The 9,894-nt window shown below is 44.4% G+C and overlaps 1 protein-coding gene across 6 annotated transcripts in view; it reads left to right on the top strand.

The window, feature by feature from the left end:
• The window catches only part of Slc7a7 (solute carrier family 7 member 7), a 54,691-nt gene that overhangs the window by 31,032 nt on the left and 13,765 nt on the right, over positions 1-9,894 (top strand). The window lies entirely within an intron of this gene.

Here is a 9,894-nt window from a genome sequence, read left to right as displayed (position 1 = left end):
TTTTTGGTGGAACCAGGGATTGCCAGGCAAGTGCTTATTCTACTGAGCCATCTCCTTGGCCCCACTCTTGCTATTTTTAAGAAATCTTTCTTCTCATATTGCTAACCGTGATCCTTGTCTTCTATATCTGAGATTCTGTCCTCACATGGGCTCATTCCACCACATCTGCTTTCAATAGCTTTTTTTTTTGGCGGAACCAGGGATCGAACTCAGGCCCTTGCACTTGCCAGGGAAGCGCTTATTCCACTGTATCTGCTTTGGAGTCATTAACCATATCTTCATTATGGTTACCATCTCTAGTTATCTGAGAAATTATTTTTGATTTGATTTTTTTTCTAGAGCCTCATAATTTTCTTTATAAACTTCTGCTGTTTGAATTTCTGAGAACCCAGGTGGATAGTTTTCAGATTGTTCTACCTTATTGCCTCCTGGGTATGCCTGGAATTGTATCTTGCTAGAGAGAGGGAGAGAGAGAAGAGAGAGAGAGAGAGAGAGAGAGAGAGAGAGAGAGAGAGAGAGAGTTAAATTCCTCATTTGATACTTATACATTGCTGATGGCATATAGCTTTATTGTTAGTATTTAGAGCTTTTAGGATATGATTACTTCTCAGAGATGTTTTATAGGTGTAGCTGACTTTTAGGTTTTGAGTCTGTTGCAAGACCCTCTCTTTGGGCTGGGGAGAGAGCTCAATGGCATAAATGCCTGGCTGGGAAGTACAAGGATTTGAGTTTGATCCCTGGTACTGAAAAAAAAAAAAAAAAAAATCCTCCCTCTTTGGTTTATTGAGGTTAAGAAGTTGTTGCCTATTTGGCATAGGCCCTGGTTTTTTTTGGCACTGCCCTATAGTATTTTTTATGACCCCTAGGCAATCGGAGTCTCAGCATCCTGGGAAGAACAACTGATTAGAACAATTATGTCACGTTGGCTAACCAGCAGTAATGGTAGCATCAAAGACAACCTAGAAAATGACAAACTGTGGTAACAATTTATTTACCACCTTTAATCATGTGAATTATATTTGTGGTTATATAAGAAAATCTAAAACAAACTAGAAAATTGTATACAGTAAATATGCCCTGAATATGGTGATTTTACCCCCGTGGGAGAAAATTTAAAAAGGGTTAGGCAGACAAATTGAAAAATAGAAAAACAGAAGAGATTAGAAACAAAGCTGGAGGATAAAGAAAGGTTATTCCAACTTTGGGAAATGGGTGAAGACAGAGGGAAGGAGAAGAGAAAGTGCTGGCCATGGTGGCACATGCCTGTAATCCCAGCATTTGGGAGGCTGAGGCAAGAGAGTCATTGTGAGTTCAAGACCAGGGTGGGCTACAAAGTGAGCTCAAGGCCAGCCTGAACTGCATAGTGAGACCCTGTCTCAAAAAGACAAACAAACAAACAAACAAACAAACAAAAAAGCCAAACCAAAACAGAACAATAACAACAAAAAAGCACACACACACACACACACACACACACACACACACCCCAAACAAACCCAAAAACAAAAATAAAAAGAGGAGAGGCCAGGAGATAGCTTAGTGGCACATGTGTCTGCCTGGCAAGCACAAGATCCTGAGTTCAATCCCTGGTACCAGGAAAAAAAAAAAAAAGGATGTAATAAAAGCAGGAACAGAAAAAGAACGAAGAAAAATTAGAAGCAATGTTCATACTCCTATAAAATAAGAACAATCAAGAAATAAAAAGAGGAGCTGGAGAGATGGCTCAGTGGAATAAGTGCTTCCCTGGCAAGGGCAAGGGTCTGAGTTCAATCCCCTGTTCCACAACAAACAAACAAACAAACAAACAGAAATAAAAAGAAAAGAAAACAAAAACAGGTAAGAAAAGAGAAGAAAAAAAATATATGTCCATCCCAGGGCGTGTCTCTATTCTCACTAGTAGACAAAGGGGGCAGACAGAGCCCAGGTTCATGTTGATTCATCCCAGTAAACCAGCTGCAGATTTATGGTGGGGTAGCGGATGATCCCAGCAAGCCTGCACCATTAGTTCTACTGAAGTTCAGGCTGGTTTTTCTTTTGTCTGTCTGTGTCTGTCTGTCCGTCTGTCTGTCTGTCTCTCTCTGTATTTAGTACAGGGTCTACAGGGTCTCATTACGTAGATTGTACTTTTTTTTTTTTTTTTTTTTTTTTGGGAACTGGGGATTGAACTCACGCCCTTGCGCTTGCCAGGGAAGTGCTTATTCCATTGAGCCATCTCCCTGGCTCCTTCATTATGTAGATTGGACTCCTAGCAATCCTCCTGTTTTCAGCCTTCCAAGCTCTGGGATTATAGGTGCATGGCACCTTGCCCAGTCTCAATTGCTGTCCCAGCTTGCCCCAGGGGTAGGGCCAGGGTTGACAAGACACACTGGGGATTAAACCCTGGCCGCTGCGCTCTGCTGAAACAAGTGCTTTAGTCTGCTGAGCTATCTGGCCTAGTTCTCTTCTCTTCTCTTCTCTTCTCTTCTCTTCTCTTCTCTTCTCTTCTCTTCTCTTCTCTTCTCTTCTCTTCTCTTCTCTTCTCTTCTCGACAGTGTCTCACTATGTAGTGTAGGCAGGACTTGAATTTACAGTGATCCTCCTGTCTCAGCCTCCCAAGTGTTGGGATTATAAGCGTGCACCACCACACGTGGTTTAGGCTGTGTTATGGTTTGTGTCTAGTTGTCCCCCCAAAACCTCATGCAGTCATGGGGTGAAGACTTCTAGAGTTTGTGTTAACTCATGATCCTCTGGGATTATGTGTGATCCAAGGCTGGGATTATGGGTTTTAGTACTGCTGGGATTACCCATAGGTGGGTAAATTCAGGGAAGTACCCATAGGTGTGAGTACTTCCCTTACCCTGGGGCATTGTAATTTGCAATTACAATGTAAGGTGGGAAGAGAAGCTAGCTGCTTGAGCTGCTGCTCCCCTCCCTTGCGCTCTTGCTCTTTGCCACCAACATGAAAGGTTACTTTTTGCTCTGTGCTGCTCTGCGTTGGACCCAGCTAAGTATGGACTGAAACCTCCAGTAACTGTGAGCTAAATAAACCTTTCCTTCCTTCATTTTGAGTGTTGGGTATTTGTCCCAGCAATGAGAGAAGAGTAACTAAGACAGGCTGGTTTCTAGGTGTGGGGCTGGGATTGGACTTGTCCAGTCTACAACACTCTGCGTGCCTCCTGCTGGCTTGAACTCACTTCTGCCTCACCTGGGGAGCCCCTAGATGGAGCTAACCTGAAGCTGCTCTGAGCTCTGCATTCAGTTGGTCCCTCTCCAAGATGGTAGGGCCAATCGCCCTCTCCTGTGTAATGGCCCGACCTGAACAACGCACCAGACACCTCAGTCTGTGGTGTGCCCTGCTCCATTCCATTCATGGCTTTCTCTGTGGTCACGAGTATTCATCGTGTGTCTGCAAGTTCAAGCTACTCCTCTTGCACAGTGACTCAGGGCTCAGGCAGAAAGTGCTGATTGCCATCTTCTCTTTCTGCATCTTCTCTCATGTTGCTTTCCCTGTGTGCTTCAATTTTTACTTCAGAGCCTTCCTGGGTCCTGGAGACCCACTTCCCCTCCTTCTCTTCCTCATGTTGCTGCATTCCAGTGTGTGGACACCAAGTCTTAGGGAGGCTGTTTCTTTGCTGTTCACCATGCTGCCTGAATTGGGTGTTTTGTGTATGTATGTGCGTGCGTGCGTGCGTGCGTGTGTGTGTGTGTGTGTGTGTGTTAGGTTTTTTTTGTGAGTACTGGCAATCAAACTCAGGACCTGAATGGGTGAATTCTTTCTTTTTTGTTGTTTTTTGAGACAAGGTCTCACTGTGTAGTTCAGGCTGGCCTTGAACTTGCTGCGAACCTGTCTCAGCCTCCTGAGTGTTGGTTGGGTCATAAATGTGAGCCACCAGTCTGGTGAGTTCTTGTTTCTGAAGAATCCTTCCACCTTGTCCAGGGTATAGAAATGGCTGTTCTTTTTTTCTAGTTGCTCTGGCTTCTCAGAGTTCTTTGGGGCTTGCTGCAGTCCTCTGCAGCCCAGAATGTGCCGTCCAGGGGAGGAGATAGTCTCCTGCCCAGGGGCCTGTCCTTGGCCACAGTTAGGGAGCTGTGCAGTGTGGTGAGATGGATGTAGACTTTGGAGCTGGCCACTGACGAAGGAAGCTCAGTTTTCTCAATTATAATATGAAGAAGGTAAAATCTATTCTGTCTGATTGATTTAGGTGATAGGTATAATGTATATAAACTGTAAGTTACCTAACACATATTTGTCAGTCAAAAATGGTATGTAGTACTGCGATGTGTAGCCACAATCATTTGCATCTTACTTCTTTGTTTTTTATTTTGTGAGACTTTTCCAGGCTGCCCTCAAATGCAAGGTGTTTCTCCTGTCTCAGCCTTTGGAGTTCTGGTGTTGCAGTTCTGTGGCACCACATATTTTTTTCTTTTAATTTTGTCTCTTTGAGACATGGTCTGGATATGCAGTTCAGGCTGGCCTTGAGCTTACTTTGTAGCTTAGGCTAGTCTCAAACTTGCAAAGATGCTCCTGCCTCAGCCTGCCGAGTGCTGGGGTTCTAGGTATGTGCTACTATGCCCAGCTTTATTTTATTTTTTATTGTTTTTGGTACTGGGGATTGAACTTAAGACCTTGCACTTGCCAGGCAGGTGCTTAGGCTGCTGAGCTGTCTCCCCAGCCTGGCTTTATTCTTATTTATTTATTTTGTATTTTAGGGAAGGGTCTACAGGGTGTTCAGGGTCTCACTACTAGATCCAACTCGTCAAGTGATCCCCCTGTTTACAGCCTCCAAGAGCTGGGATTACAGGCATGCACCACCTTGCCCACTCTCAATTGCCATCTCAGCACGCCCCGGGGTGGGGCCAGCATGGCAGGCCTTGGGAGCCCCCGGCACCTGTGCCTGTTTGCTGGTGTTTATTCATTTTTAAAAGTTTTAACTTCTATGTTCTGAAGCTGCCCTCTCCCTAGAGCCCACTTTTAGCATCCTCATCTGTTTTCACCTTGCCTTGCCTACACTTGCCCACGTTACAGCCTAGTTATTTTGGTCTAATTTTTAAATTTTGCCTATGGGTAACAGGACATTTTACCTCCTGTGTCTTTAGTCTGCTGTCTGTACCAGTTAGTAGCACTTATTCAGGCCTGCACAGAACAAAGCAGTGTTTTTGTTTTGTTTTGCTTTTTAAGATGGAATCTTGCCATGTGGTCCATGCTGGCCTTGAACTTCCTAAGTAGCCCACACTGGGCTCATGGTTATCTTTCTGCTTCAGCGTCTGAGTGCTGGGATTCCAGGTGGATACCACCATGCCAATAGAAAATACTATTCTCTGGGAAGCAGGTAGATTCTCTGTGTCCCTCACACATAACCCTGTGGACCTAGTAGGTTGGATGGGTGAGTATTGGCTGGGTGAATGCACAGAAGGTAGGTTTCCAGGTTTAACTTGGTGGAGAAGGGAATGTCCTATTTTTGGCTCTCAGGAGGGGATGAGTGTTGCCTTGGAAATGAGGCAGAAGAGCAGGCAGACAGATTACACTGGGTTTGCCTGAGCCACTGACTGTAAAGGACTTCGGATCTCTGTGTTTTTGTCTGAGGGCCAGGGCCACGTGTCCTCATGCAGCCAGAAAGGCTGACCTCATGTACTTGTGACTAATGAGATGGAACTGCCTGATGCTAGGCCTCCACCTGATTTTCACCCTTTGAACCTCCTCCTTGGAAGCCAGTTACCTCTCTTGGAAGGGTTTACCCAGGAGCTGTCTCAAGTTGGCAGGGAGGTCATGCCCCATACTCACCTTAACAAACAGCAGGCAAATTATTGGATCCCCCCTCCACCCTGTCTCAGACCCCCAGAATGTGAACTTCTGGGGGAGCCTTGGAGCTGCAGGGAGACAAATTCTCCAGATAATCTTAAAACCCACTCAAGGCTTGGTGCCTGGTTTCTGAAGACTTGAACTGAACCTAAGCAAGCAAACGATGAGGATTTGACTTTATAAGGACTATAAGGGCATGGAACGGGTGTTGATTTGAGAGCCTCCTGGTACCAACTACCTGGCTGCTCCTTAAGAGCGGTCAGGGCCACAGCGACCAAAGTGCTGAGTTCCAGAGAGGACAACGGGAGGGTCTGATTCCATGAGCTGCTGGGTTTGTGCCTGGTGTGGTGTCCTGATCCTACCCGTGATGCATGAGGAAGTGACATGAGTCTGTAACACAAGAAGGAAAAAAAGTTTGAGGGCCATCTGTAATCTCAGAGAAGAGCTGGCCCTGGCAGGGGTAAAGAAATAATATACCAAGGGAAGGAGGAAGAGAAAGGTATTTTAAGGTGTAGAGAGCATCCCAAGTCAGCGTTAGAAAAGCCAACCAACCAATCAACCCAGCCACCGAGTTGAGCTATAGCAGAAAAAAGGAGGGAGAAGAAACTTGAAATTTCTGGGCCTAGGCAACATATCTGAGGTTTTTCCAGAGAGTTTAAGTCAGGACCATCTGAGAAAACAATTGTAGTAGAATATTGTGCAGGCCTCAGGACACTAGCAGGCCTGAGCATAGCAAAGAGGCTCACTGCCCTCCCTAAACATTGTGCTTCAAGCTATATGTAGAACCTGCTAATGTAGAGACACAGTTTTCTGAGCAACATGTGAAGAAGAGGTTGTTCATGGCAAGCTGGCCTAAGTCTTGTGCGTCTTCTGTTGATTGCTTAGGATGAATCATGTCACCTGTCAGAGGATGCCTGATTGTGTCATTGGTGCTGCTGAAGTTCAAGGTAGTAATGAGAATTTCAGGTAGAATAGTCATTTCTTTCTTTCTTTCTTTTTTTTTTTTTTTCTTTTTTTCTTTCTTTCTTTTTTTTTTTTTTTTTTTTTTTTTTTTTTTTTTTTTTTTTTTTTTTTTTTTTTTTTTTTTTTTTTGACACAGGGTCTCACTGTGTAATTCAGACTGGGCTTGAGCTCACTAGGTAGCTCTAGTGAACCAGGCAGTTCTTGAACTCACAGTGATCTCAGCCTCCTGAGTGCTGGGTTTACAGAAGTGAGCCACCATGCCCAGCTATCTCTTCTTCAGTTGAAGGCTGTGTATATGAAATAACGAAGAATGCAGGACAGAGTACCTGACTGTAAATTGTGGGTAGCAGAAAGATGGACATGGAACAAGGGGTAGAATGAGTTACCCAGTGATTCTGAGAGATGTGATTAATAAGACTTTAAGCTGAAATTTTAGAGTAAAGGAGAAAAAGAAAAATCCTGCATTTTGGAGGCTATGGGGTGTTATAGAACCGGGATAGAAGGTTGGGAAGGAAGCATTTGAACTCAGACCTACACATATTGTAAGGCTGAGAAACATATTTGATCTTTACTTTTTTTTTTTTTTTTTTTTCCTGGAACTGGGGATTGAACTCAGGCCCTTGCGCTTGTCAGGGAAACGCTTATTCCGCTGAGCCATCTCTCCAGCCCCTTGACCTTTACTATAAGGAAGAAACAGTTTTATAGCTACCCATGAATTGATTAGCATGTGACAGTGAACGAATTGCTCCAAAGTGATGAGCTTGCTAGCAGAGCTGGGCTGTGTATAACAGAGAGAGTGGGACTGGTGTGAGGGTTTGCCGTCCTGCGGATGCCTGCCCCCTCCACCGGGGCCCATTTGGATTCTTTTGATTTCAGTGAGAAGGAAATTGCTGTCCACCAAGCTGCTGAAACCTGTCAAAGGATTTTACTTTCTTCTCTTAGTTTTCTAACACATGAAGTGAATGTAAACCTGTGAAAGGATTTCACTTTCTTTTGTCTTTATTTTCCAATACATGACGTGAGCACACCACCCAGTGCTATTTCTAGTTCTCTGCCTACAGGTAGGTTTCTTCATATACCTAAATAGGAGAGGTCCTTTTTCCATCTGTGGCCCATGTCTTAGAAGGGATGCGAAGATGCCAGCCTATCATTATTCCTGTCTGCTCACCTTGGGAGAGAAGAATTATTACAAGGTCCTGTGGGAGTCCTTTAGGTTCTACTTTGTATGTGTTCCCAGAGGCTTCCCTTGTAATACTGCTGGAAATCAATCCCCACTCTGAAGAAACATAGGGAAGAAAATGGGACAGCACAGAAGCAGCAATGAGTAGACATAGTGTAATTGTGGGAATAATTGTATTCCATCAGATCAGCAGAAGAATAAACATGTTGTTTTCCTAGTAAAGATTATAAAATGTGTTCAAAGGGGAAAGGAAGCCTTAACTCCTTGAACTTTTTTTTGGGGCTAAAATTGGCTTGTTCTGTTAGAAGTATACCTCTATAAATTAAAAACCAAAGATTATTATGGAAAGCATATATAAAATTAGAGTGAATGTGATGAACTTCTGGGGTTCAGGTACCATTTTTTTTTTTTTTTTCCCCAGCACTGGGGATTGAACTCAGGACCCTGTGCTTGCCAGGCAGGCGCTTATTCTACTGAGCTATCTCCCCGGCCCCTCAGGCACCAATTTCTTAACTGTCAGCACTGCCTCATTTACATGCCCAGATGCCCTCCCATAAAGGGGCATTTAGCAACCCAAGACTGTCACAGAACCTGGGAGACTTCAGTGTGAGTCTTTTAAAGGTAGGAACTGAGTATTAGTTGGTGCTGAGGATTAAACCCAGGGCATTCTTAGTTTTTATTTGGAGACAGGGTGCCTAGGTGAGATTCAAACTTGTGGTTCTTCTACCTCAACCCTCTATGTGCTGGGATTATGGGGGTGCACCAGCTTGCCGGAATTTTAATTCTCTTACTGTGCAATCTGATGTGGCCTACAGGTTCTAGGGTTTAGGGTGTAGCTATTTTAGGAGGAGTCGGAGGTATTCCATCTACCACAAATGATAAACTGGCTCTCAGACAAGGTGCTTCCTGTACAACCTCAGTTGTGCTTGCTCTGGCAGCACCTATACTAAAATAGAGCACTAGGGATGGATGACTTGAGATTGACTCTTGCCCAAGTCCTAGGCTTACTGGTTAAATGTGGTTAGCGAAGTGTGAGGAGAAGGAGAGGTACCCGCCAGTAACCTGTGAGGACTTGTGAGAATGTGCCTGCTAAGATGACTTCATTTTGGCGGTTTCGTTTTAAATTTTTCATTGTCAGACACAGAAGGACTTGTGCATGTGTCACATGTGTGTGGATCAATTTGTTTTCCCAAAGTGAGTGTGCAAAAGTGAGTGTGCACGTGCAACAGCATCCCTATCGAGAAACTGACTGTGGTCCCCAGTAACTGCTCCTTCCCTCCCCATGGAAATGGAAGTCAATATTTAGACTAATGGTGGCATAGATTTGCCTGATTTCTTTCTTTCTTTTTTTTTGGGGGGGGCGCCTCAAGATGCCTTTAGGGCATTTCTGGTTTTGGCGGGAGTGTCACAGCATCCTGAGCCTGAATGCTTCCTTTAATCAGGCACTTAAACATGGGCAGGCCTTCTGCCTGATTTCTTATGTAGTGAAGTTCTTTTCTTTCTCTCTTTTTATTTTATTTTTTTTAGTTCTTTTCTTTTTTGAGATAGGGTCTCACTATGTAGTCTATTTTTTTTTATTTTTTTAATGTCTTTTAGTACAGGGACTATAGGGTCTCACTACACAGATCACACTTGTAGTAATCCTCCTGTTTTTAGCTTTCCAACTGCTGGGATTACAGGCACGTGCTACCATGTCCAGTCTCAGTTGCTGTCTCAGTGCACCCTGGGGGCAGGGCCAGCATGGCACATCGGGGATTGAACCCTGCCCCACGCCTGTCTAAGCAGCACTTTAGTCTGCTGAGCTATTTGGCCGGCCCTTTTACTATGTAGTTTAGCCTGGCTTTGAACTTACTATGTAGTCTCGGCCTGGCCTTGAACTTGAAGCAAGCAATTCCCCTGCCTCAGCTTCCTGAGTGCTGGCATGTGCTACCTGGCTGACTTACTTTTTTTCTTTCTTTCTTTCTTTCTTTCT

The sequence above is a fragment of the Octodon degus genome, unplaced genomic scaffold, assembly GCF_000260255.1.
Source record: "Octodon degus isolate 3935 unplaced genomic scaffold, OctDeg1.0 scaffold00276, whole genome shotgun sequence".
Lineage (NCBI taxonomy): Eukaryota > Metazoa > Chordata > Mammalia > Rodentia > Octodontidae > Octodon > Octodon degus.
The sequence above is the reverse complement of the archived record's forward strand: the minus strand, read 5'-3'. Positions and strand labels throughout refer to the sequence as shown.